This window comes from Chroicocephalus ridibundus, chromosome 12 (assembly GCF_963924245.1).
Source record: "Chroicocephalus ridibundus chromosome 12, bChrRid1.1, whole genome shotgun sequence".
Taxonomy (NCBI): Eukaryota; Metazoa; Chordata; class Aves; order Charadriiformes; family Laridae; genus Chroicocephalus; species Chroicocephalus ridibundus.
The window spans coordinates 15,057,847-15,084,953 of record NC_086295.1 but is presented as its reverse complement, the minus strand read 5'-3'; the positions used below and the strand labels follow the sequence as shown (position 1 = coordinate 15,084,953).

Here is a 27,107-nt window from a genome sequence, read left to right as displayed (position 1 = left end):
TGCAAGCTGCAAGATGAGAAGTCAACTTCTCCAAAACCGAATCCTTTGTTAAGCAATCTTCTAACGCTAAATTTACATTTCTACATGCTCACGGCAAGTTAAAAATAAATAAATTAAGTATAACAATTAGGCAATTAAACAATGCCCAGATAAAGATGGAAACCGGCAGGATGCCAAGGAACAGGCAGTTGGGTGATGCTAATTTTGTGATACATTGCATTTGATACTATTTCTTTCTCATTACACATGTCATATCAGTCTCACTGGCCTGTCATATCCCCGGCCCCCGTTTGCATCAAAAGGCACTAAGGCAGAGGAGAAGGAGGAGACGACAAGGAGACGTGGTGCAGGTGCAGTGCCTTGTTCTCACACTATGGCCAGTGTTTTGCTTTTCTGTTCAAGGACACTAAAATCAGCTCCAAAGTTTTTGTTTCTCTAAGAATTACCTCCTGAACTTCCAAATCCTTCACTGGACATAAAACGCATCTTAAAAAAGCAGGAAGGTGTGGAAAGGGGCTGCGTCGGACACAGGCATGAAGCAGAGGTCTCAGGCTGTGGCATCCCATGGAGCAGGCAGTGCAGATGTGCTTCTCCTGCTTTCACCTGCATGGACCATGCCGAACCGTTACCACGCTGTGCACGAGCACCCCATTGCTGTGGGGGAGTCACGGGGACCTGGAGACGATGCCCACACTCAGATTTTCAAATTATTCAAGTTATCCAAACCAGTTATCCAAAAGTCAATGTTAGCCAAAGAGTTATCCAAACCAAGTTATCTAAAAGAGTAAATGGCTTAGTGATACCTTTTGGAAAAACCCAGCGTCAGCCTTGGAGGAGCTTGTAGATACTTAGCAGTTTGACTCTTTGATTAGAGACCTGAACTGCCTTGGATAACCAAATAGTTTGCTCTGAACGTAGCTTGTCCTTCCACACCATTTGCAAACCTGTGCCTAAATCCCCTCTGCCAAACAGTCATCCTTTGAACTCTGCTTTATATGCCCGTTGTGATCATCGCTGGTTGCACCGAGCCAGCCTGGCACAGAAGGGGTGGTTCTCTATAAACTTGAAGAAAGGGATCAAAGCCACAGCACCTTTCTCACCCCATGTGAGGGCTGTTGCTCACCCCATGTGAGGGCTGTTCCCCACCCAGGGGTAAGAACGACCTAAGGGCAACATCTGTCCATATCAGCACACGCCAATCCCTTCCCTGCAGCAGCCAAGGATGTAATTTCTGGTCCCAGGCTGTGGACCCTTGTTCAAGAGCTGGCTGAGCCATAACCCGTTGCAGCGAGCAGGTTTCCTTGTCCTGATTTCAGCAAATGCTTCACTGAAGAAACAAATTTCAAGCAGAAATTCTGCCTCTGGTCGGCAGCTGATGCACAACTCCGACTTAACGGCGTTTGACAATCTGATCAATGTGTCCAAGAGAAATCTCTCTTTAAACCTTTCCAGTGGCCAGATAAATGATCTGAGGTCTAGCCCTCTGCGAAAGCATCCCTCCTTCCCAACAAGTGCCGTTCAGAGGTGACACAGGAACAGCCACCGCTCTGCCCAGCCGCCCCAAGCACCCCAGCACGGCGTGGAGCTGGCTGGAAGGCAGGTACCACGGGTAGCCCTCGCACGTCACCGGGAAATAAAGCCATCCCGATGCTGAGCTTGGAAAGGGTTATTCTTCATAGAGGAAAAAGAATATTTAAGACTGCAAAACTTCCTTTGACAGGGTTGTCTTTTAATTACCCTGTGGAATGATAAAATCCCTGCACTGAAAATGTGTCTTTACAAATCTCTAGCTGGAGTAATTAGTCCCGTGCCTGGCTCTCCTGAGAGATTATTGCTGCCTTCTTTTCAGATTACTTACCCAAATAGAAGTGGAATCATTGCTATGTTTGACAGTGAGATATAAAATATCAGATAAAGCTGTTAAAATACTGCTTCGCACGCTGCGTTTCTGCAGAGTAAGGCAGCATCTGCTCTCCCGGTATCAGCCGCGGAGCCGAGCAGAAAATTCACAGCTGAGGGCTGAGACGATGAATCTCACTTCTTTTTTTGTTCCTGGTCATTCCTGGAAAGATCCTAGTAATCAAGAATTTAGTCGTTATTCAAATTACTCAAATAGCATTGTTCACGGCTTGTGTCCATTTTAGGGCCTGAACGTGCTCATGGGGTTTTAGGTCTGGTGAGTCCCCTGCTATGGACCGAAGAACTCAGCGGAAATAAGTGATAAAGGAAAAGTTATTCAGTGGTAGCACTGAACCCTGAAAAATCCCAGTCTTGTAACACCGTGCAGACGCATTAGGTGGACACCTCTGTAAAAGCATCTCCCTTTATGTAGAGTTACTTACAGGGGTCCAAAAGGTAGCTAGAGTCCCTCCTCTTATATACTTACTGGTATGAGCTCAGAAGGAAGTTTCTCATTAGACATGGCATCGATCTGCAGTGAAATTTCCCTTAAAGAAGCTACGGTTGCTATTTATTACTTTCTGGGGGAAAAAAAATCTTTCTCTGCGAATTAAAGCGCTCGCTACGTTATGTCAAGCTGTTAAGTATACAGTGTGCAACAAATGCATTACTGACAATCCTCATCAGCTGCCGAACTGTTGTACGGCTCACACCCCGGGTATTTCATTCTTTTCTTACCCACAGGACAAATTCATCCCCCTGCGTGAGTATTCCACAGCCCTGGTGTAACTGATGTCCCAGTTGCAGGGGCAGCAGCTCCATCAGGGAAGCAGCGTCCCAGCCTTGCCTCCTTGATAGTCTGTTCCTCGCCATCTCAAATAAATGTTTTTGTGCAATTCTCACTCCTTATGAGGCAGATTTAGCGTCTTGCTGATTTCTAATGGAGCCCAGCCTTGCAATGGAGCCAACCCCGGGTCACCAGAGAGGTGAAGAGAGCTCAGGCAACCTAACTAGGATGAGGAACCACCAACTATCCTGTCCTTGGGGAAATTAAAACCATCCTAACACCTTCCAAGAATGAACTTTATGGGTCAGAAGTATGCTCTGAAGGTCTATAGTCCAGCCTATACTCTCCAGTAGGTCCAGCTGCAGCAAGTTCTTCAGGGCCTTGTTCAGTTGAGTTTTGAATATCTCCAGGAACAGAGACCCCACAGTTTCCCTGAGCCCCAGTTCCAGTGTTTCCGCACCACGTGGTGACAAAGTTATTCTTCATAACCACGGAGAACTTCCCTTGCTCCAGCTGGTGCATCTTGTCCCTTCATTGTGTGCCTCCGGGACGAACCTGGCCCTATTTTCCATGTACTTTCTCACCAGGCAACAATGACATCTTCCCTTTGCCTCATCCTCAACATGAGGAAAAACTTCTTTACTTTGAGGGTGCCAGAGCACTGGAGCAGGCTACTCAGAGAGGTTGTGGAGTCTCTTTCTCTGGAGATGTTCAAAACCCCCCTGGATGCATTCCTGTCCAGCCTGCTCTGGGTGACCCTGCTTTGTCAGATGGTTGGAGCTAGATGATCTCCAGAGGTCCCTTCCAAGCCCTGCCAGTCTGTGATTCTGTGATTCTCTCTGGGGTGCAGACCCAGCTCCATCCCTTAGCCTCCCTTTTTCTGTCCCGTGCTCCAGCCCTGGCCACCTTGGCAGCCTGCGCTGGATCCGCTCCAGCAGATCAGCATCTTCCTTGTCCGACGGAGCCCAAAAACAGGCACAATATGAAATAGAGCTGGCTTCCCACACCGGGAGTCGAACCCGGGCTGCCTGGGTGAAAACCAGGAATCCTGACCGCTAGACCATGTGGGACCACAGCTGTCTCTGCCATCTGCTCGCCATGGACCTACAGGGACAGCTAGTCCTGCTCCTGGGCTCACCCACGGATAGCCATCCTCACCATCACCCCATCCTTCTCTTTCCTGGGGCATCCCACAGCCTGGAGGGGCTTCTCCAGCAGCAGAGCTCCTGTGATGAACTAGATGAACTAGATGATCTCGAAGGTCCCTTCCAACTCAAACCGTTCTATGATTCTACGAAACACAGCGATGTAAAAAAGGCAACAGCCCAAGCTCCTTAATCCATCTGGGGCTCTGCTGGGACTCTCCTGCAGCTCCATTCCACAGCTTATAGTGGGACAAGCAGAGTCCACGCAAGCCCAGTCCCACAGGAGTATTACTGCACGAAGCACCCCTGGATCGCAGCCCCAGGCACCTGCCCCTGCACCCATCGCCTCAGGGATGCTGCTGCGGAGCCGAAGGCAAGGTCACACACTGGGCCATGCAGCGTTATTAACGATAATTGGTGGCCGAGCATTGCAGGAGCTAATTCCAACCAGCATAAAGGCAAATGCACGAGCTGCTTCCCCTTTATTTCATTTGATTACACTTTTTTTGTTTTTGCATGATTCCCTACAGTAAGTAGCTCATAATTAACAGAGGATGAATAACATTTCTGCCACTCTGCGTATTAAGTTTTCTCACAACAAATGAAAACATAATTGCCATTACACGGCACCCTTATCTGAGGAAACACGCAGCAGTTGGGATGATGGAGATTTACTGATAGGCACACACTTCTGCAGCTACTTAGAGATGAAAACAAAACGCTTGTGGCTGAGGGGCTGGAGCTGCTCGGCACGCTGAACCGTCTCCCCGCAGCACCTCCCAGCAGTCCTCTCCACCATGGGCCCACCACCAGGACCTCAGGAGATAGCTCACCAGGCTCTGCAGTAGAAAGGCTTCAGTGAAGCAAAGGACAGAATGAGGACGCCTAGAAAGGGATGCGTAGGACATGGTCCCTCCTTCCCCTGACCAGGGAAACCTCAAGAACTGAGGGGGGGAGGCAGGTCTGAATGGTTTACCGGGAACCTCTCCATACCTCTGAATTGTCATGGCAGCCAAGATGGATGGAGTAGCCACAAAGGCTGATTAAGTGCTGACGCTTCCCAGGGTAACGATGTCTGTCTAATGAGCCAGAGGTCCTTGTTCAAAGCCATGGGGCTGCACGGTCACCATTGGGCTCTCCACAAGGCCGGGGAATTCCAGAGCAATATTAACGCCCTGTCTCCTGTACACAACCAGCAGCTCACTGGGGACACTGAGAAGGCGTGACTGGAAAATATTTGTTCTCCCAACAGAATATTTTTAGTTATCAGGAAAAAGCAATAGCTAAAAACCCTAGGCATTAACCCCATAAGTTTGACTAATGCTGCCAAGGAAAGGGACCTCTCCTAGAGACATGTCCAGGAAGGTCTCGCTCCAGGGGAGATGCGTAGGTGTGTATTTGTTTCTCAGTTAGGACATTTTTTGCAAGATATCTTTCTCTCTCTCTTTTTTTCTTTTTTTTTTTCCATGGAAACCCAGTTTGCAGTAACAAACAAATGAGAATTAGCCCAACTGCTTCCCCTGGCTGAACTTGCACAGTCTGTCCATGTCTGGACATCCATGAAGACACACATACCTAAAAGCGCCGTGGCTTGCCCAGCCAGGGATCAAAACTTGTGGTCTCCAACTCTGAACATCCAGCTCCTGATGGACACAGGGAAACAGCTTGCAGGACCACGTGCTCCAAAAAACCAGCAGAGAAACCTCTTGGGCGTTTTCCTGGGCTGCACGGCCACACAACATGGCTGTTCAACCACCACCACTCATGGACAGATGGGGAAGATGAGCGCTGCATGCCTCCTCCCACCGTAGAGGGGAGGAGATGCTGAGCAGGGCCAGACCTAAAGAGCTTGAGCCGCCTCCTTCAGCCTTCAAAATGAAGCCACATTTGCCCAGACCACTCCAGCGGGAAGCACAGAGGAGTATCTGATGCAGGTGACTGGTGTTCACAGCACGCTCCCGTTGCTCTTCTACAGCTCTTGCCCAACGTTGGAAGTGCAGGATTCTTCATAATTATTCCCACACATCACACAGTATTTCCTCCCTCTGTACAGGTCCTTCTTCCTCTTCTGCTGCTATCAATCCTCCTTGGAAAGGCTGGTCTGATTTTTATTTTTCCTTCTTCAATATGTTCAGGTAAACTCTAGACTCTTCACCCATGTCAGCTCTGCTCTGCCCGAACTTGGGTCTCTCCGAGTACATTTGTAAAGTGATGGTTTGCTCCGGAGAGAACAACCTGGAGTGTTTCTTCGTGTCATGCCATTCTGTTTTGCTCATGTAAAAGCCCAGGCTTCCCAGTCGTTGTCGTGATGCTGGTGTAGCATTGCAGACAAAATGTTCAGGGAGGATATAATTGCCAGTTGCTTCATGCGTTGCCTCCCAACATCTTCTCAGAATTCTTTGAAAGTGAATTCTCATCACGGAATGAGAGAAATAATGAGTTTCTGCGAACAGACCCTGTCCTGGCTGTACTTTCCAAGCAAATGGGGCCGCAGAATACAGACATGGCAGAAAATGCTGAACTGTTCCGATGCGTTTCAGAAAAGAGCTTGATCACCCATGTGCTGGATGTAATTAGTGCTCATTAGAGCTACTTAGCATACAGACACTCCCAGAGGCCCTGCCAGGATTTCTGCTGGGCACTGAGGAAATCCACGGAGAGAGACTACCTGCTCCCAAACCTCAATATCTGAAAAGCAAATCTCTCCAGGGCAAGGAATTAAATGATTTTTGAGGTGGAGCTTGATCACCTTACCGAAGTGATGCCCAACAGGGTTTGCTGCACGAGTGGAGGGCAGGACTTGGTGTCACAGGTGCTCCTTTGCTCCACTTCTCCTTCTTGCCCAATAGACTGATCACTTGGCCGGGTGTTTTCCTACATCCAGGCCAAAAGATAGTCCTTTTCACAAAAACTGCTGGCCGATGCGTCCAGTCCCCAGTGCTCTACAAGAGTAAAGCTGGGCTCTGATGTCTGGCTCTTGGAGAAGCGTTGCTGGAGGTCCTACATTAACTCGGCATCCACATCCCACCGCTCCTCCCTCAGCAGCGTGCTGGGGGTGAGCACCCACCACCACGCTCTGCCTGCAGGGGTTCCCCGCTCTTGCCATTTCCCTGGACATACAGGAAAATAACCACTTCTTTAACATTTTGGAAGCTTTGTTGGAATCCTGTTGCCACCTCTCAAACAAGCCCAGCTGCACGCTTATCTGCTCGCAGTTTTTAGGCTAGATTAGAAATAAACAGAAAGTTATCAAAATAAACTTCAGTGCTCTCAGCACGTTATTCCAGTGTGACTGTATGTACTCCAGATGATGCCTCTGTATAACTACACCAGCTCAGGCCAAACACGCCGTATTACGAGGGCGCCTGCCAGCGCCCTACCAAAGGCTATTTCATTTTTATTTGTCAACCACAAGTGATGAGATGGAATCCAAATAAAACACAAATGAAAACCATCCCTCCCAATGGGATTTACAGCCTTTAAAAGATTTAAAACAGACCTTCCAAAATGTTTCCAGGGCTGGGAGCTGAGTGATTTCCTCCTCACACAAACTTTCGGGATTAAGACACTATTTTCAACGTGGTCGCGGAACAGCAGAGGGAGCGGCAGACCTTTGGTGATAGCCTTTCAGATGATGTAGGGGTACACTCTGTCCCCTGTGATTTGCATGTGGATGTCATCAAAAGGCTGTTACAGAATGTCAGTGATGTAACAGTCTCAGGACATGTCGCAATAAAGTCCTTTTTCTCATTAAAAAAAGATTTTTCTATGCTTTTTGAATACCACAAGACTACCTAAAAAGCCAGAAGCGAACAAGACGACATCCAAGATCTTTTGAAAACGAAGAATTCTCTTGATAAATACATCTCTTAATGAAATACAAGCAATTAAACTAAAAGCCCTATCGAATGCTGCTTGTCACTCCACACATTGACATTTAATTGAATTTTTTTTCCTTCCCCTGGTCCCTTTTCCCTGATAAACAAATTCATTCACAACGGATCAGGTTTCACTAACCCAGAAACCAGATGATAGTCAATCAACTAATTGACACAACAAAGACTTTTATATGAAAAAAAAAAATCCTCTAATTAAAGCTCAAATGAAATTTAATGATACACAGACGTCTTATAGTAATGAACAGTCTTCTTATATTAATTACTCTGGTTTTAACCCTTTCCCTTCTCCCGGTCACCTAAATCGTGAGAAGGATGATGGAAGCGAAAGCGGTACCCAGCGGAGCATGTCCAAGTGTTGGCACCGTCTCTGGTGGGAGACGGTTCAGATGGAGCTGGGTGTGCATGGGTGACCCAAGGGCCCTTCAGGGCTCCAGGTCAAATTGATAAGTGCCATCGCCACCTCTTCTTCTTCCCTATTTGTTGCCATGTTTAGAGGAACCACAGCTCTGCTTGCCCTATACAACCACAGTGTTCAAGCCTGTGTTTTCAGTGGTGCCCAGTGACAGGACAAGGGGCAATGGGCACAAACTGGAACACAGGAAATTCCACTCAATATGAGGAAAAATTTCTTCCCTTTGAGGGTGGCAGAGCCCTGGCACAGGCTGCCCAGAGAGGTGGTGGAGTGTCCGTCTCTGGAGACATTCCAAACCCGCCTGGACGCGTTCCTGTGCCACCTGCTCTGGGTGACCCTGCTCTGGCAGGGGGTTGGACTAGATGATCTCCAGAGGTCCCTTCCAACCCCTGCCGTTCTGTGATTCTGTGATTCTGTAGGTCAGGACTCAACACAGAATCACCCAGGATGGAAGGATGGATGGAGGGTCAGACTCTTTGCTCTCTCACTGTGAGGCATCAGCCATCGTGGTGCCCTTGGGAACTGCATCCTGACCCAGCACCACAAAAAACGCGCTCACAACGAGACACGAACCCCAGTCCTGCCTTCAGTGAGAGTTTTGCCGAGTGTTTCGGCTGGACAAAGGAGCAGCCCACTCCCTCACTCAAGATTTACCAAATCCTTGAAAACTCTTGGGATTTCAGCTCATGCTTAAGAGCTTTCCTGAATAAGGTTGAGCTTAAGGATGTGGTTAAAGTTCAGCCGGTGACTGAATGCTTTATTGAATCAGGGCTTTGGTCCACCACAAACCCAAGCCAACTCGGGAGAGAAACCGAAAACCTTTCCTGATGCCTTTCAGTGCCTAAAGTGAAAAATGCAAAAGCTAAACACATAAAGGGAGGTGCAGCAGATATTTCATCCCTAACGTAGTTCAAATCTTAAATATATTTGTAAAAACATGGAAAGGTCAAGGAAAGCTTCTCGGAGATGCTGCAGTGACTGCAGGCAGACCAGTGGCATGCACCCCTCAGCAGGAGGGAAGGCTTCATCCACTTTTACTCAGTGGCTGGTTTCTGGGTGCTCCCATGCTACATGTAATCAGTCCTGATCAAAGTAGGATAGAAAAACGTTCCAAAAATAATGAGCAGGCATTTCTGGAAGAGCCAAATAGAAGGAAAAGAGAAAAGCTGACCAAAAGGAATAAGAGTTAAGTTTTAAAAATGTTTAATTGCTCGTGCAAGCTGAACCCACAAGAGATGTCAAGTGCCTTTTCCATCCCAGTTCCTCCTGCACGTGGCGCTCCGGCCTTTGCCTGCCCCTCTGGGCTCTCATCAAGAAGTAGCTATTATTTTCACAATCATTTTCTAGTGCACTTTATACCATTAATGGGGCAAGCTGTTGTGAATGGTCATTTTGTTGCCAAGCAAGTTTGGACACAAACAGCACTGAGTTCTTTCACCAGCTGAAAACACCCCGGGCTTCCCTCCCTGTACACGAGTTTGGATACCCGCGGAGCTTGTCAAGTGTCCAGGGCAATCCCGAAACATGCTGCTCGCTGGGCCATGCCGCTGCCGTGAGAACTCAATTATGCTAAACAAAAGCTAATAGGGCACCAGAGGAAAGAGGAAAGGGGAATTACCAGCCCTGTCAGGCTCCTCCAGGTAATTATGGTTTTTCTATCTAAAATTTACAACTGCTCTGGAAATGCTGCATTATGCTGGGGCATTTGGCATAAACATGAACGGAGAAGAGTTGGTTCTGCAGTGAAAACCTTTATCTTTGAACAGGTTTGTCAAAACTAAAATTACTGCAGAATTGATTGTGACCGGGAAGAAATCAGCTTCTGGTTATTACAGAACCCATGAGATTTAAAGATATGAGAGCACACAGAGCGCTTGAACAGCTGGATGAAATCCTGCCTCCTCATCCCAGAGTGGAGGGCCCCCATCTCCACCCCCTGAGGAGCTCAAAGCCGTGTAGCCTAGATAGGAGGTAACTGGGAAAAAACTGAGACTGCTGGAGATGAGAGAGAGAAGATACAGGAAGAGCATCCCCAGAAAGAGTCTTTTTTCACAAAGCCCTCAATAATGGAGACTGCTTGCCCTGGTCCCCTGGGGCTCCCAGCCCTCTCCCCACCAGTCTCAGCCCACCTGGTAGAAATTTCTGAGCCCATCCATCACTTCCCTAAAGGCAGAGAGACCGTGGTGGCACTGGTGGCACCAGGAGAGGGATGCGACGGGGCGCTGTCCCGTGGAGCAGGCAGAGACGTGCAGCCCGGATAAGTGTCTGAGCACAATGGGACCAAAAATCACCCCAGAAACGTGTCAGGAGTGTCTGCAGCACCTGGGGAAGCCCCTTCCCAGACCCTCAGGAGTTGTTCCCGGCTCCCACGGGAGAGGGAAACAACAGGGAGAGGGGCTGGAGGACTCGTCTGCAGAGCAGTTGATTTTCCACGGTATATTTAAACATATTGCTTGGCATTCACAGAGGTGGCAGTCTGACAAATGCTAGTACGCTAAGGGTTAAGCTCTTTTAAATGTCTTGGGAGTTATTTGTAAAGCTATTACTTCTGAGTTTGTTAATAAATCAGGATTTAATACACCTGAGTTACATTATCTCCCTGTTCTAATGTATAAATCCTGTCACTAAACCTTCAGGCCCAAGTGCTGTGTGCTTTTAGTCATAGGTTTAGCTACCTGGTTTCTAAAACGTTAGATTGTTTCACAAGTCAAGAGATGGATTTTTAAATCCTTCAAATCTCCCAGCAAGTATACAAATCTGTGTCTGGAGTTACAAATCCGATCAGAAGGTTCGTAAATCCTACAAAAGATTTATTTGAAAAAAGTTTTCATTTACAAATTCTTGCTTTGCCTTTGGGACACATAAGCGACTTATTTGCAAAGGAGGATTCGGCAGACCTGGGTTAGATTGAGAAATCTTTCCCTTCACTCGTCACACAAAACGCAGGATAAATCCTCACCCAGCCAGTCTATATCTGTCTCCCAAATGAAGTTTGAGGTTAGTTATGAGCTCCAGAAAAGTCAATGGAGAGGAATGGATGCTCTGGAGTGGTGTCAGCCTCCTGGTTTAGACACTGTCTTAAGATGCCTGTGCTCTGGAGACACCTCCTCTCCCTGCAGATCACAGAGAGAGAGGGGCAAATAGCTCAGAGGAAAGGCTTCGTAGTGAGAGAGCTTGGGTGAGATGCACCCTGCCCTAGATGTGAACCTGAGGATCACCAGCACCTTCAGAAATTTGGTCTGAGGAGGTCAGTGAGGGGTAGGAGTGGTGGAGCTGGTTGCTGCTCTCTCCAGTTGTCCTAGTCTTTGCTGCTCTTCCTCACGGAGATGGGTCTAGCGCAGTCCCACCAGCCGTGGGTACACGTGGCATCACTAAACACAAGATGACAACCACCAGCGATGACACTTTGTCCTCCCTGGGTGCTTCAGCGTGGTGAGTCATGGCAGGGTGCACGGCAGCAACTGGCCACAGCCAACGCTGCTCGAGCAAGGACCCATTCCTAGACCGCACCCAAACCCAGCTCAGGCTGGGCAAAGTCACCCAGGACACAAATTGGGAAGATCAGTCTGGGTTATCATCTCAAACACTAGAGGTGTTTTTTAAGCACTTTTTTTTTCTGCGCCGCTTCGCTTTCCGGTTTCAGGCACTTCCATTTGTCCCAGAAAATTTTACTGAGACATGGACCTCCGAGGATGTGGAGGCAAATAGAAAATGCAAGGGAAACAATCAGGAAGGTTTTATCGAAAGTAGATCATATTAGACTAATTTAATATCATTTTAATAGGAAAACAGAGAGGAGCAGAGGAGCTAATCTATCTAGGTTTAAACAAAATATTGCATACAGAGCCTGATGGGAAATTAGTCTTTCAATAGACATTCTGGGAAGAATCTCTGTTGAAGAAGTTGCAGGAGTTACAAAGTGGATGTGGATCCAGTTAAAGGCAAGGCTGTACAAAACGAAGTTATCAGCCTAGAGAACAGCGCTGAATGGAGCTGCTCAGGGACCAGCCTTGGGGTCTTCATGCAAAAGGTAGGTGTGTGCTTATGAAATGGGGGATGTTATGAAGTTAGAAGGTATTGCCAGTGCTGAGGGACTCCATATTTCCATACTGAAAATGCTGAAATGGATACCAAAATAACCCGCGGTCTGGCTGCAACACCTTCTGCCTCGCTTGCTTGCCCTGGGTTAACCCATGACTAGATTTGGGTTCAGGAATGACTTTTTTCCCAGGCAGAGACAGACCAGAGGGGTTTTCTCTGTGGCACTGGGAATGGTCCAGTCTCCAGACTGTGAATGTGGTGGCAGAAGACATTAGCAATATCAAGGGCAGTCAATGCTTTTGCGCTTCTCCATCTTTCTTCCACAGTGCTATAGACCGACCTTCTGCTAGGTGGTGGCCAGGGGCTGCATGTACCAAGCTTGGCCCATGGGTCTGAGCTTCAGCCTTCCAACAAGCCCACATAGAGGTGGTTAAATCCAGATGGTTATACCTGGTGACCTGTCTGGCAGAGATCCCAGCCCCACAGGCTCTGAGCCGTGGGACACTGGATCTGGCCATTCCTGGGATCCTGGAGATGCAGCCGTCCCACGGTGTCAGATCCCTGTGCCCCAACTGCATCCCATCCTTTGGTCCACAGCAATAAGGGGAGACTAATACGATATGGCACTTTTTAATTATTAGATCACCGTCATCAAATAGAAGACGTATTAAACCTTCCAGGAAGAGATGCAGCTTTAAACTTTGGTTTTAAATTAAAAAAAAAAAAAAAAAGAAAATCCCAAAAGCCAGTTTGGTGCTGCTTCTCTGCGCGCTTGAAAATCAGAAATGGCTTTGCTGTCTCATACTGCTTCTGTTTGTCCATTCTTCCTGTCTCTGTTTTCATGTTTTCATTTTTCTATGGCTATGTGGAACACATTTCTCAGTTAAGTACTCGCTTTTGAGAGTTGTTGCCATAACAACCGTTTCATTCCACGATATGCACACTATCTCTGAAATACAGAATTTCTCCTTAAAGGAGCATGTGCCACACACATCAAAGAGGAATATGGACTCATTATTTTTACATTATTTTGTGGGCAAATAGATGTTTTCCAATACAGTTTTTTCTAACTGGATTTTCTTGTTCAGTGGAACTATGGTTTTTTTAAGCATTTCTATCTTATAGTATAATTTTTGCCTGAAACCCAGAACAGAATTAGGAGACAAGAATCTTTATTGTAGTTTCTTTTCTCCAAAGGTCTGAGAAAACTGTGCTGCAGTTAATGCATTTAAAACCCATCTTATTAGACAGAAAAATTATGTAAATAAAATCTATTAAAAATGCATAGTTCTTGAAGTAAAACCTCTATTTTACTGTACAAATTGGTAGGAGAAGGAGGGAGAGGGCCAAGAATAGTCAGGTTGCTTCATTTTTTAATATTTCGCTATTGGTGGTCTCTGCAAGGGGCACTACATGTGCAACTAAACTGCAACTCTTTCCAAAAAACTACTTTCCCAAAACTTTTCTATGGCTGAAAGATCAGAAAAACAGAGTTTTGCACACGGGCAGGATGTTGTTCCCAGGGTTACCATTGGCTTCCAGGTCCTTCCTGGGCAAAGAGTGCAAAAATGAGACGTAAGCTGGCAGGAGCCATGGATGTTCGGGACAACTTTGTTTTCAGTTTTACCTTTCCAGCATGTGCTCTGGGGTTGGGTCTTTCCTATGAATGGGGACATGGACATTTCTTCTTGAGGGAAGCCCCCTTCCAAGGAAACCAAGGTGGGCTGTGGCACGGAGCCAAGACCATCTGAGCTTGCAGATGGCTTTTCTATTGGACCGTGTTGCTTGTGCTTGGACGAAGCCATGGAGAAAGAGGCACACCAAGATGTGCTGCTCGGACATGTGAGTCCTTAATGCACGGTTTGCTTACCGCAGAGGCACGAAGCCATGACCACCAACTGAATTTTAATTTCTAGGATCCTTAGGAAACTCAAGATTTAGACTACAAACTCGGGCAGATCACAGCCGTAAGAGTTCTGCAGGGCGTGCATCCTATGCCTTGTGCTGGGGAGCTGGGGTTGGTGGATGGCTCAAGTTCCTTCAAGCAAGGTCAGCATGGATGTGGTCCTATGGCCCCACCATTTGCTGAACATTGAAGCCATGCCCATGGTCACACAGGGAGGTATTGTGGAGGAGATTGGTCCTCACAACCCAATATACCTGTTACATCCGTTTCTTCACCCGCCACAGATGATGGACACCACTTGGCACGTCAGTGCCAACACGCTCCTCCCGCATCAGCGTCATGTTGCAGAGCTCTCCAGTCACTGCTGCCAGTCCCTGTAAAGGAGCTGTCACAGCCCATCGCCGTCTTGCCGCGATGACCTCGCGTCCTATGGCATCACTGTCATGATGCAGTGACACCCCTGCCACGGTGCACACCCACTGCACACCCCAGGGCCACGTCAGAGTCAGCCGGCGTCACAGCCTCTTGCCATGACAGGGCCATCAGCCTGCATTACGATCAGGAGGAGCAAAGCTTGAGTGCAGCTCATGCTTTTTCTTATGGAGAAAGCCATATTCCCCAAGATCCCAAAGCCATTTACCTCGCTGTTGCACCAAAACCTCCCTTGAGCCACCAGCACAGCCCACTCCCAGCCTTGCTCCCCCTTAGACTGGAGCATCCAGGAGATGCAGGCAGGCAGGAGTAGGAATGGGGAGTTGCATTTCACACCAATGCATATTTTAACTCACTTTTACAGACCCAAAATCCCAGGAGTGGAAGGGATGCAGTAGCTAAAAATGCTGCCAGGACAGGAGCTCTTCAGCAGCACGGAAAAGTGCTGTAAAAGTACTTAAAAATGCCTTGCTCTGCAAGCAGTGGGTGCTGTGGAGGGGAGGGCAGACAGAAAACCCCTTTATTTCTAACCTTGGCTGGTCCTGCTTCCAGCTCACGTGGGCAAAGATCCGTGAATCGGTACCCCATGCCCTGGGGAAGAAGCCGGTCCCATCACTCGCTTGTGGCCTCTCCCTCCAAAACCAGCTCTGGACAGAGATGCTGGATTTTATAGAAACCTCTTAGTAAGAACGAAACCGTGGAGGGAAACCAGAGCTCCAGGCCAGCGCTGAGGGCACCTCACTGGGCTGTGGGAGAGCTCCAGGGCCATGAAAGACGCAGAATAGCTGCAGCAGGAGTGCTCCCTACACAAAAAAATCCACAGGGGGCCTGCACCAGGGCAGGGGGTCTGCACCCTGCCCATGACTTGGGACAGAACCAGCTTGTCAGTTCTGTAGTGGAACCTCCCAGGGGTTCTGTGCGGTCCCAGCATGGGAGAGAGCAAGGGGTCCTGCCTGTCCTTCAGGACTCAGGGAGCCCACTTTGTCCCCAGGATGTACAGAAGGTCCTGTAGGCAGAAAGAGTCCATCAGGTAACCATCAGCAGAAGTGTTGAGGGGCCAGTGGATGGAGGCACCAACAGGAGGCAGTGAAAGTTCAATCACTCATCAGAAAACACACTCTTTTTAACTGCTGCACCACAGGTCTCTCTGGCATGGAAGCTCTGTGAGTATCTTCTAAATTTCTGTCTCACACAGCCCACAGCATCTCCCTGACGGCTTGTGAGCTGCCAGGATCGGAGACCACCGGAGATCTCCTTTGCCGTAGACACAGGATAAAAGCAATGGATTTACTCTTTGAAATGAAACTTCCTTCTCACTACCAGGGTGCAGGGATTTCCCAGTCCGGGATCCGACAGCGGGGCAGGAACTGGCTGCTGGTCCTGAGCAGGCAGATCCCTCGCTCTGCAATTAGTGCTCTGCGGCATCTCGTCCCTGACAGATCCCAGGACCACCATCCCCCATGACTGCGGGTCACTTGCCAGTGGAGCCCTTGGTGTCCTTGAGCACCCCGGCACTGATCACCCCTTTGGAGGCACGGCCACCTCCTCCAGCAGCCTCAGATCCAACCGCCTCCTCCAGCAGCTCACTGAAGGCTGCTTTGAACCCTCTGCCAACATGAACATTTCATTGATTTATTAATGAAGGGTGTTCAAAAACACATGTTCGTGAGCTCTATGAAATAGCCTTTAGCTTCTGCTGATTACTCATGTTTTACATCAGACTGATGTTTTCTAGATGCGTTTCAATCAATACAATAGCTTTTTTAGCACACATTACCGCTCGCCTTTGGCTAACCAACCATCACATTTCTTTTCAAGTGCCCATTTGCATCAAACTAACCCCAAAGATGCATCATATCTCCTTTGACTGTCACCTGAGCTTACATAAACATTCTCATTTAGGTTTCAAAATGCCTCACACGCTCAAGCTTCATTTCTGAGTGCTTCAGACAAGATGTTGGATGTGTTGTGTCATTCATGTCAGAGACTTATTCTCTGCACAACTTTCCTTGCAACCGCAGCGTGAATATTCAAGCTTACTCTTTTCCCCAGACTCAGTGCCAGCCTACACTACAATTTTGGGGTCAAGGCGACTCAAAGAGGTAAACTCAAGCAGTAGGCTGAAAGTAGAGGAAATATTTTGACCGAGCAGACGCGCTGCCATGGTTTCACCGCTTCTGGTACCCGCGGTGGCTGTTTCCAGGTCAGCTCAAATTTGGCCCCAAGAGCTGCTTTCATCCCCTTCACTCAGCACGGGCATGATAACCTATGCTCATTTATTGCATACAAGGTTTTCTTTGCAAAGCAACTGTTACGGTATCTGAATGACCTTTAGAAAAATAGTAGCAACAGAGATATGTTTTTTGTTTTTTTTTTTTTATTTTGGATCACTTCTTTGAATGCCCACCAATCCTTAAGATTTGCTATTATAGTAATATGTGGCAAATGGCTCTGCTCCCAAAGCGGCATAATTGTCCTTTTGATCATCATTCTGATTAGTCAAGCCAAACCCAACCGTCCTTGCCACCAACTATGTTTTTAATGCTCCAGCTGCACTTTTATTGTTTAGGTCATTCTGTCTAAACCTGCAATTCCACTTTTCACTGGAAGGGCACACAGCATTTTTCATGTTTTAAAGGACCAGTCTTTGTTGGTAGTAAAACACACACTGTTAAATAACACAGCTGTTGTCTTCATTTGTTCAGTTGTAAAATGAAAGCAAACGTTAATGCAGTGAAGGGAGGGGGAAGGGACCTTCTTCTGCTGACGTTGCTTCCACACACGCACACACTACAGACGAGCTTTCCAAGTCCAGTATTTCCTTATTTAGATGCTGACTTTGGTGAATTCCTCTGGGCGTACCCCAGCCACAGCTCTGGAGCCTGTCGGCATATATTTAAACATATCAGCCCACTATGACAGAGTGACGACAGTCCAAGGACAGTGGCATTCCTCCTTCTCCCTTCCTCCTGCCGTACCTCCTTTCCCACCAGTCACACAGGCCATCCGAACCCACACTGTTTTCCCCATCTTTTGGGGAAGTCCCCAGTCACAGCCAAGTGGGACACAGGGACCCTCGGCACCTCAGTGCCTTGCTGAGCAGAGCGATATAAAAGACTGGGGATGAGATGGAAGGGTGCTTCGCCAGCGGGAGCTCCGACAGCTTGAGTGAGATTTGGTGCTTTAAAGCAGTAGCTGTGCCACCAGGTCTTAAGAAGAGGAGCAGGTTGGAAATGTGCAGCCTCCAAAGCCGCTGAGGCACACTGCAACCTCACACCAGCAAGTACCTGAGCACGTGTGAGATAGCTTCCATGGGCACCAACAGCCAAGCGCTTTCATCCCTAAGTTGTGGGAAACCCCAGCCCATGCCTGCTGTCAGACAACTGTCACTGCAGTTGTCTCCCCCTGCACCACGTTCTCCAGGAAAGCAGGGGTTGTGTGAGACAGAGCCAGCCACGCTCTGATGCCACCCGGCTGTGGAGACGCTCACCAAGTGCTGCGTTTGCCTCTTTTCCTGAGGGTGCTTTGTTCTTCCTCATGTACAACAGCCACTGTGGACTTGAAAACATGTTTCACACCAAGCAGTCAAGAAAACTCCTGCTGCCAACCATCAGCCTTTCCAGATACCAGCATTCTCGTTGCTTAATTTTTCTGTAAAAACTCAGAGCTGCTCTAGCTTTGAGGTCTACACAAACACACGGGACTACAGCTTCTGATGAGTCCCGGGGCTCCAGAAACCCAGGGAGGGACTGGGTGTCTAAACATACATGTGTTGCATCACACACATAGGATAGATGAGACTTCCCCATGGATGCAATGAGACCTATGGGAGACCCGCACCCTTCCTGACATCCTGAGGCACCTTACATACGTGTCTTATGGCACTTTATTCACACACCCCTGTTTTCTCTTTGGCCGAGAATGTTCTAATGGCCAGTACAGGATCTGCTGCACACCTGCATCCCACATGTGGTAGATGCGGTGTAAAAGGACCATGGGTAGGAGTGTGGTCAAAAACTGATCTAAGCTATGAGTGGTTTGAAAAAAGATCTTAGCAAACTTTGGCAACAGAAATACTCCTGCAAGTAACCTGGACTGAAACAATGAGGCCATATTAGGAGGCTATTGGCTGACCCATTATGGAGTCTGGTCTCCTCCATAAGCCCGAGGAGATCTTTACTTATGGCATGGCTCTTCCCAAAGTGCAGTTTAACCATGGGCTAATGGGAAACCTCCTCCGGTTTCTGTAGTGAAGCAGCTGGTTCCTGCTGCCCTTTTCTCCTGGATTTGCTCTGGTCTCCACACAGGCTCTGGTTTCATTTCCTCGGTCAGTGCTGCGCGATGCTCCCTGCTGTGACAGAAATAGCTGTGCATTAGCAGGTCCTGCCTGCTGGCCAGGGCTGCCTGCTGCCACCGTCTCTGCTCGCCTGGTCGTGCAGCCTGGGAGAGGGTTTGGAGGGCTGCAAGAGAAGAGGGGAGAGGGTCAGAGATGCTGTCTGTGCTGCACAGCCCTTAATGCAAGACATCTCTTCTTTTTAGAGCCAACATGTCAAGCTAAATTGAAGATACTAAATGTAATTGCAGTTTGCTTTAGCAAAACACGCTCTCAGCCGTCTGTAAGAGACATTTAAGCACTGAGTTCTCCCGATCCAAAGATTAGCACATTTGTGGGCTTACAGCTTCATCCCACCCCTGACGCGAGCTTTTCCACTGACTTCAATGGGCGCTCCAGGCCTGGGAACTGGATCAGTAACCTGGAGTCCCCAGGGTAGGGTTCACCCATTTCTGGAGACACCAGGTGAACAGGGCTGCAGCACAGTCCCTCCAAGGGGAACAGGATGACCAAGAAGGTCTCTCCAAGCCAGGAGCACTTGCCGTTAGCCTGTGCACCACAGAAACCATTGGCTTCGGTGGGAATGACCTGGTCATAAATGCCAAGAGCTCCTGCAAATCCAACCAGAGGCTGGGTCAGCAAGGAGGAAAGGGACGGTTACCAGCCAAGGGGTTGGAACTGAGAATAACGAGATGAAATTAAGAAATGGGAAAAGTAAGGTGAGTAGCAGGAAGCATTTCCCAAAGTGAGATCTATCAGATACTGGAATAATCTCTTCAGGGAAATGGTAACAGGTCCAACCTTTTAGAAATTTAAACTCAATAAAGCACAAGACAATGTAGAGGAACGTATTTGCAGTGCCTTTTCCCTGGTGAGGAAGAAACAGAGCCTGGAGGAGGACATTCCCCCTCCACTGCCTTCTGCAACAGTGAAGGAAACCTGCGGTTTGGATTTCCACTAAACGGCCAGAAGTCAAGAGGGAAGAGGAGCTGGGTGGCTGATGGCAGTGTTGGGATGCCACTCTGTCTCCCGAGGGCAAGGGCAGCCCTGTGGGACACATCAGCTGGGGACACGGGGTGCCCTGTCCCTGTGGTGCCCAGGCACAGCACACGCTGTCAGCACAGACGGGGCTTTGCCTCTTTCTTCACTGTGGTCCCAGAGGGGTGGGATGGTCTCTCACCCCCTGTGAGGATCCAGGGAGCAGGGACCAAACTCTACAGGGACAACACACTGCAGGAGCGACAAGGGGCCAGAGGGTCACCGACACTGCTGGGCTGCCGACCTGGAGGATATCGACACACCAGGGAGGATAAAGTATGGGCACTGGGTAACTCATAAACACAGGAGAGATCCAGACTGGCGTGAAATGTGATGAGGAGAGAGAAAGCAGGTGAGATTTTAATACAGATGAGCGAGGTGCTGAGGGAGCGGGGCAGATGGTGGCGTGAGCAGGACCAGGACCATGGGCATGCCCCAGCCATGGTGATCTACAGGCTGGCAACGCAAGCACCAGCCACTGGCCCACGGGAGTTGGAAACTGCCTGGACTCTGCCCAGACCTGCCGTCCTGGAAGAAGAGAGGGTCCAGGCATGAGGTGCCTTGTTTCTCCACCCTTGCACTGATCTGGAGCAGAGCCGAGGGACCGTCCACAGCTGGCACTGCTTCTTGATGTGTTCCACTTCTCTTCCAGTTCTTCTTGCGGAGCGGGAGTGAAAAGCCATCAAGATGAACACTGCTGAACTTTCAAACTCTTCAGGGGTTTAACACAAGCTGTTTCACCTGCCGAACATGTAGCTCGAACCTATGTTTCCAGCTATAGTGAAGAATTTACTTTGGCATTGGTTTTTTGTTGAAAATAAAACTGAACTGAGGGCAGGATGTTGTCTTTAACTAGTCTGAGATGACTAATTATTAAACTCATTTTCTAAAGGTTACCGTATACAGAAAAGCAATTATACAGAGATTAAAACAAGTTCAGAAACCTGATTCATTCTGAAACTATGGTAAACCCAAATCTTGTACTATTTCTGATTTTTAATGACCTCAGGAACATTTTATTTAACTTAGATGTCAAACGCAGTTCTGAAATGAGAGATTAAATATATTTCATGCTTTTTTTTTTTGCCTTTTTCTTTTTTTTTTTTTTTACATAGTACAGCGCACAAATTTCCAGTGCTAATTCTGTTAGCGGATTTCAGCAGACTGGCAGGAGAGAGGATCCTGGTTAACCCCTGTGTAGCTGCGCTCCTTCGAGACACCCAGTTGGGCCCAGCTCCTGCCTTCAGCGCTGGTCCAGCCCTGGGTGTGCGTCGGTGACCAGAGCAATGCCGCCCATGAAGCACCTCTGGGGCACATGTGTCCCCAGGTCGCAGCCCCTGATACCCTCCATCAGACCATTCTCAGCAGCAAGCGGTGCTTTGGGATTCGGGGGGAAAGAGAAATGGATCTAATAATGTTGTTTCTTCTCAGGGCTGCTCCCGGCTTGTTCTGGCCCCAGCATGGAGACCCTGAGCCCTCCCCCGGGAGGATTTTGCTCATGTGGATTTTCTGTAAAAAGCGAAATGGGGCTCCAGCGCTCCCAGGCTGGTGGGATCAGCGGGAGCGTGGTGGTCCGCAGATCTCACATGGTGCCATGGGGCATCTTTCCCTGGCAGGCCTCTGGAGGAGGAAGAAGAGGCAATTGCTGTCCTGGTTCTCCTGTGATAACGCAGCTCTGCTCCATCCATGGGACACAGTGACGACCGGGACCTCCTTGCTCACAGAAGCATCACCATGGCAGGTCCTGCAAGAGGATGGACATCGAGTAAGGTGGGAGAAGAACCCTCCTCGGGCTCCTGCCCTACTGACAGATACAGGCAACAGTCCTTTCTGCACCAGGAGAAGAGTAGGGTGGCAAGGCCAGTCCAGCAGACTGTGCCAGCTGAGCCTGCCAGAGTGATGCCCTCAGATGGTGCAGACCAGATCTGCAGACCTCCCTGGGACCCAGTGGATCTCCACCAAAGCTGTGCTGGTTGACACAAGGAGCCCTGTGTGGTGCCCAGTAAAGCTTCCTTCAGAGATGCAGCCATCCTGGCAGGGCAGCCCTGTGCCCAGCTCCAGAAAGCGACGGGAGGATGCTGCACCCTGGCCGTGGGGATGACAGAATGGTCATACCCTGCACTAGGAGCTGCCCAGGGCAAAGGACAGAGGCTCTCCTCCCTTCTCAACCCTCCTCTCACCACACTGGAATGGGGCCACGGGAAGCAGAGTCCCGCAGGAAATGGCAGTCCATCCAGCCTGACATTTCCCAGCTAAGTGTCCCTGGTTAAGCAAAAGGTCTGCTCCCACCAGGTCTCCAACCAGGAAAGTTCAGGCAGTAGTGACCCCCAGCTTGGCAACGGGGGTTGTCCTGTTCCAACCGAAATCCGACTTCAACAAAACTCAAAGTTTCAGCCAGCTCACAGCTTGCCACATCTCTGGCAATGGTTTTGAGTGCTCCAGGGACATGGCGAGGGGAGGGCTCCCTCTGAGACACCCCTCCTGAGGGGCTTTTCTTCTGCTTTTTGGCAGTTCCTCTGACCCCAGGTCACTCGGGGTGATACTGAGCAAGGTGTGCTGCCAGTGGGATATATATCTATGTATCTATATATCTATATATCTATATATCTATATATCTATATATATATAACCCAAATCCCTTGGCTTCTCTGTCAGTACATGGAACAAGTGAAAATGCTGATTTTTAAGCAAGTGGTAGAATCCCCTGGTCTGAAAACAGACGGAAGGTTGATATGGGATATCATGTACACTTGCCCTGTTCTTGCGGTTTTGGTGTCTGTCTGTGACCACTGGGAGGGACCCTCAGTTCCAACCCGAGGGGTCATTCCTGGGACCTTACCCTGTTTCAGGTCATGTTGAGGTAAATCTCAGATTGTCCAGGTTGTGAACAGGAGTGCAAGAAAGAGGCAGGAAAAAAAAAGATTTTTGGAAGGATTGTGGGAAAAATATCACCTTGCTTTTGTTTCTTGTCTTTGTTTCTGTTCCACAGAAAAAAGAAAAGAAAGGACTTAGAATTGAGAATTTGGTTTTGGGCTTCTAACAGGACATGAAGTTACACTCCTCACTCTTTCACCCAGACTGGCCAAAGGAGAGACGCTGTTACACACAGGAGCAACAGTCTGGTCTCATTCTCCATCTCCCAAAGATAAAAGCAGCCTAGCAACAAACAAGGTTTTACAAAACATCAGCTGCAATTGAAAAGTTCCCAAAACACAGCTGCGTTATCGAGGAGCTCCCACAGCAAAGCGCTCCCTCCTCGCTGCCCTTCCAGCCCCGCTTCCCAGCCCAGTGCCGGCCTCCCCGGCTCGACCCCTAGCTCTCCCCTCATCTCCCCATCGCTGAAGAGATACCGTCGGTGGATCTGGGGCTGGCAAATTCCCACTTAAATGTACCCATTTCAGAACAGATTTTTAAAAGGCTGCATGTTTCATGCTGACATTCATGAAGCAAAGGTTCTGCTGTTATCGTGTCAAAATGACCTCCTATGGAGAAAGGCTTCTCAATTTGCTGCTGCTGCCACCGACGTCGAGGTGAAAACTTCTGCGAAGCAACATGAAACACTCCATCTTTAGTTAAACGAAGTGTTGCAATGGTCTTCCATTTTTTTTTCTCAGAAATTGATTTCACTTTTCAGGGCCATCCAAAACTCACCATGTGCAGCTCAACCAGCGAATCAGGCCAGCGGTTTTTTGCCCATCTCCAAGCCGGGGCTCTGGCAGTGGCATGGGGAAGCGAAGCTGTGGGACCTGCTCTGCCACCACTGTGTCCCAGCGGTCCCCGAAGAGCGGCGAGGATGTGACTGCCTGGTGACACAGGGCTGGAGGAGAGGACGCTACAGCTGCGTCATGCAGCGGGTCCCAGGCGGGACCATGCTCAAACCATCGCGGTGCAGCAGGATCTTGCAAGAAGTTGCCGGGGTTACACAGGACACATAGCTGGAAGGCTGCCAGCAGTGGGCGACTGCCTCCCCTGACCTGGCCAGCATCCCCTGTGCAACAAGACCTCATCCCCCAAGAAACATTGTCCTCCCAACGTGCGGTTATTAATTAGCGCGTTGGCCTCTTTGTTTAAGGTGCACACTGGCCTCTAGTGGTGCACAGACAAATCCTTTGTGATGTTAACTCTGGAGTTGCGTTACAGGAGTGGGTGACAGCACAAATGATGTAGGTTATGTCAATATATATATTTACACACACATATATGTGTCTTGTTTTTTATGTATTTCTATATACACACATATGTATGACCTGCCATTCTGTGTACGTCATACCACCCCAGTGCACCCTTGCAGGCGATTTCTCTCTCATTATTTGAACCGCCTGAGTTTCCTTGTTGTTCCTTTCTGGCAGAAACAAACCAGCCCTCTGTGATGTTGAGCTGAGGAATGTAACTGAAAACCAGCTCAGCTCTGGGGCCTGCGGATGCTTTGGGGAAGCCACAGCCCCTACACGTCGACGGATCGCTCCTACTGGGTACAAATGGGACAACGTCAGGCTGAAATCTGGAAGAAGACTGTCAACACCATAAACAATTTTGGCTTGAGATTTCAAGCTGAAAAAACAGCTTTTTTTTTTCTGAAAATTCAGGGCAGAAAGAAGTTGGTTTTGGCACAGATGACATTTGCTCCATCAGAGGTGGCTGACGGTGATGGCGGAAGCGCTGTGACCCGGCAGATCCCAAAAGAGAGAGCTCTGCTGAGCCTGAAGAGCAAAGGAGCTAGGACTCCAAGTGAAAATCAACACTTGGGCTTATTTCTGCTGAAATATGGAGGCTTTCCAACATGAGGAGTTTTGCTTGGCTCACTGACAGCTTGGAAGGGAAGCACGGCCAGAGCCCTCCCTGCCCGCAAAGCCTCTTGCGGTGCTCGGGCAGGAGGGTGAGTGGGGAAAGCTGCCAGCGAGGCCCACGCGGAAGAAACTCTTGAGATACAGTCTTGGGGAGCCTGATTGCCCAACGGCTGACCAAGCCCCATCTCACAGGCTCAGAGGATGACAGGGGTTGGAAGGGACCACTGAAGGTCCTCCAGTCCAACCTCCAAAGACTCCTTTCTGCCCATGCATCCAGCACTGATGTCAGATGTATTTGTTAACGGAGGCCATCCTTTAGGGTGTTTCACCATCTGGGACAGGACCCAGAACCTCCTGGAGAGCTGGTCCAAGGGCACAGCCCCAGCTCTGCCCTGTAACAGAGGCAGGCCATGAGCTCTGCTGCGCTCCTTCGTTAGGTCCTTCCATCCACTCAGACCCCAAAGGATCACCTCCCTCTCAAGTGGATACAGATCCTTTATTTGTCTCCCTTTCCTGGTGCTGGCGAATAACAAGTGTGCCACATATGCAAATATGTTTTTTGCCACTGTCTGCCTCTTCATGTGAGAAGACAGCGGCCAGCTTCAGGGCCCCTCTGACCAGTCCCAGTTAACTCCGCACTGGGAAGACTCCAGCCAGGACGGGTCTGCTGGCAGAGCCCACCTGGAGCTGCCAGGGCTGTGGGATGGAGGAGGCAGCTCTGCAAGGCAGCAGCATTGGCCCCATCATCTTGGGAGAGAGCAGGGAAATGGCCGTAGGCAGTCCCAAAACCCAAAACCCCACAAGCTGGTCCATACGTCTCTCTCCTCTCCGGCTCTGCCAGGCTGCTCCGGGCACAAGTGCATTGACAATGTGTGATCCACAGGCAGCTTTATGTAGGGCAGCTACCTGCGGAGAGAAAATAAGCCACTCATGAACCAAGGAATCACTGCAGCTTTAGGAGCCTAATCAAACATGCCATCTTATCTGCTAAGCTATAGGCACAAATAGCAGTGGGATAAGGAAGTATTTACTGTCTGCAGGATGACAGAGAGATTGAAAGATGAAAGAAAGAGAAGAAAGAAGAAGGGAAGGGAAGGGAAGGGAAGGGAAGGGAAGGGAAGGGAAGGGAAGGGAAGGGAAGGGAAGGGAAGGGAAGGGAAGGGAAGGGAAGGGAAGGGAAGGGAAGGGAAGGGAAGGGAAGGGAAGGGAAGGGAAGGGAAGGGAAGGGAAGGGAAGGGAAGGGAAGGGAAGGGAAGGGAAGGGAAGGGAAGGGAAGGGAAGGGAAGGGAAGGGAAGGGAAGGGAGGGGAAGGGAGGGGAAGGGAGGGGAAGGGAGGGGAAGGGAGGGGAAGGGAAGGGAGGGGAAGGGAAGGGAGGGGAAGGGAAGGGAAGGGAAGGGAAGGGAAGGGAAGGGAAGGGAAGGGAAGGGAAGGGAAGGGAAGGGAAGGGAAGGGAAGGGAAGGGAAGGGAAGGGAAGGGAAGGGAAGGGAAGGGAAGGGAAGGGAAGGGAAGGGAAGGGAAGGGAAGGGAAGGGAAGGGAAGGGAAGGGAAGGGAAGGGAAGGGAAGGGAAGGGAAGGGAAGGGAAGGGAAGGGAAGGGAAGGGAAGGGAAGGGAAGGGAAGGGAAGGGAAGGGAAGGGAAGGGAAGGGAAGGGAAGGGAAGGGAAGGGCTGCACCGCAGAGCTGCAGGATGGAATCTGCCACTGATGTGCCATCACTGGGAGATGAACTCCAGGACACTGGGGAAGCCCGTGACTGTGGTTGTGTCATGCAGTGGGTGCAGGCGAAAGGGAGGTGGAAAGATGAGCCCTAGCAAGAGGGCTTCCAGTATGACTGAAGTACCAAGCTGGATCATGCTTGGCCAACGGGAGAAGAAGTGGCAAGGAGGCAAGGACTGGTGGGGAACTGCTACTCCCCATCACCCTTTGCTTTCCACAGCTGTTGAAGGAGCATGTTGAGAGCCCCAGAGATTCCCCAGAGAAAGACTCGGATGCTCCTGGATTGCTTCAGAGATGGTATCCTCCTGCCATCAAGCAATAGATGTCCTGGTGGCAGGAGCCTGGCATCCTGGAGCAGAAGCTGGTGCTCTCCCATCTGCCATCCCCACTCTTCTCCCTGGCTTTTGCCAAAAGCCGATCCTGTCCATGGTGCATGCCCAGCAGAGCCGTTTCTCCTCAGAGAAGAAATGCCTGGTCCTGTCAGGGGAGGAATGCTCAGAGCCCTCTCCCAACACAGGAACTTGAGGACATTCTGTTTAGATATGTCAAATTTTGCTTTACAAACACGTAGGTTTACTTCTTATTCTTTTTCTCTCCTATTAAACATTTCCAGACATTGACATGAATGTCCTGATACTTTTGCCATGGCACTAAATTGGCAAAGACCCTTGAATTCCTACTGCTGAGCTGTAGTTTTCTGTTAAATGCCATA

The 27,107-nt window shown here is 49.4% G+C and overlaps 1 non-coding gene across 1 annotated transcript; it reads right to left on the bottom strand.

The window, feature by feature from the left end:
• Positions 1–3,684: 3,684 nt before the first annotated feature.
• TRNAE-UUC (transfer RNA glutamic acid (anticodon UUC)) lies at positions 3,685–3,756 on the bottom strand. Its single transcript has one exon. It is a non-coding gene; the product is annotated as a tRNA-Glu (tRNA).
• Between the last annotated feature and the right edge of the window lie 23,351 nt (positions 3,757–27,107).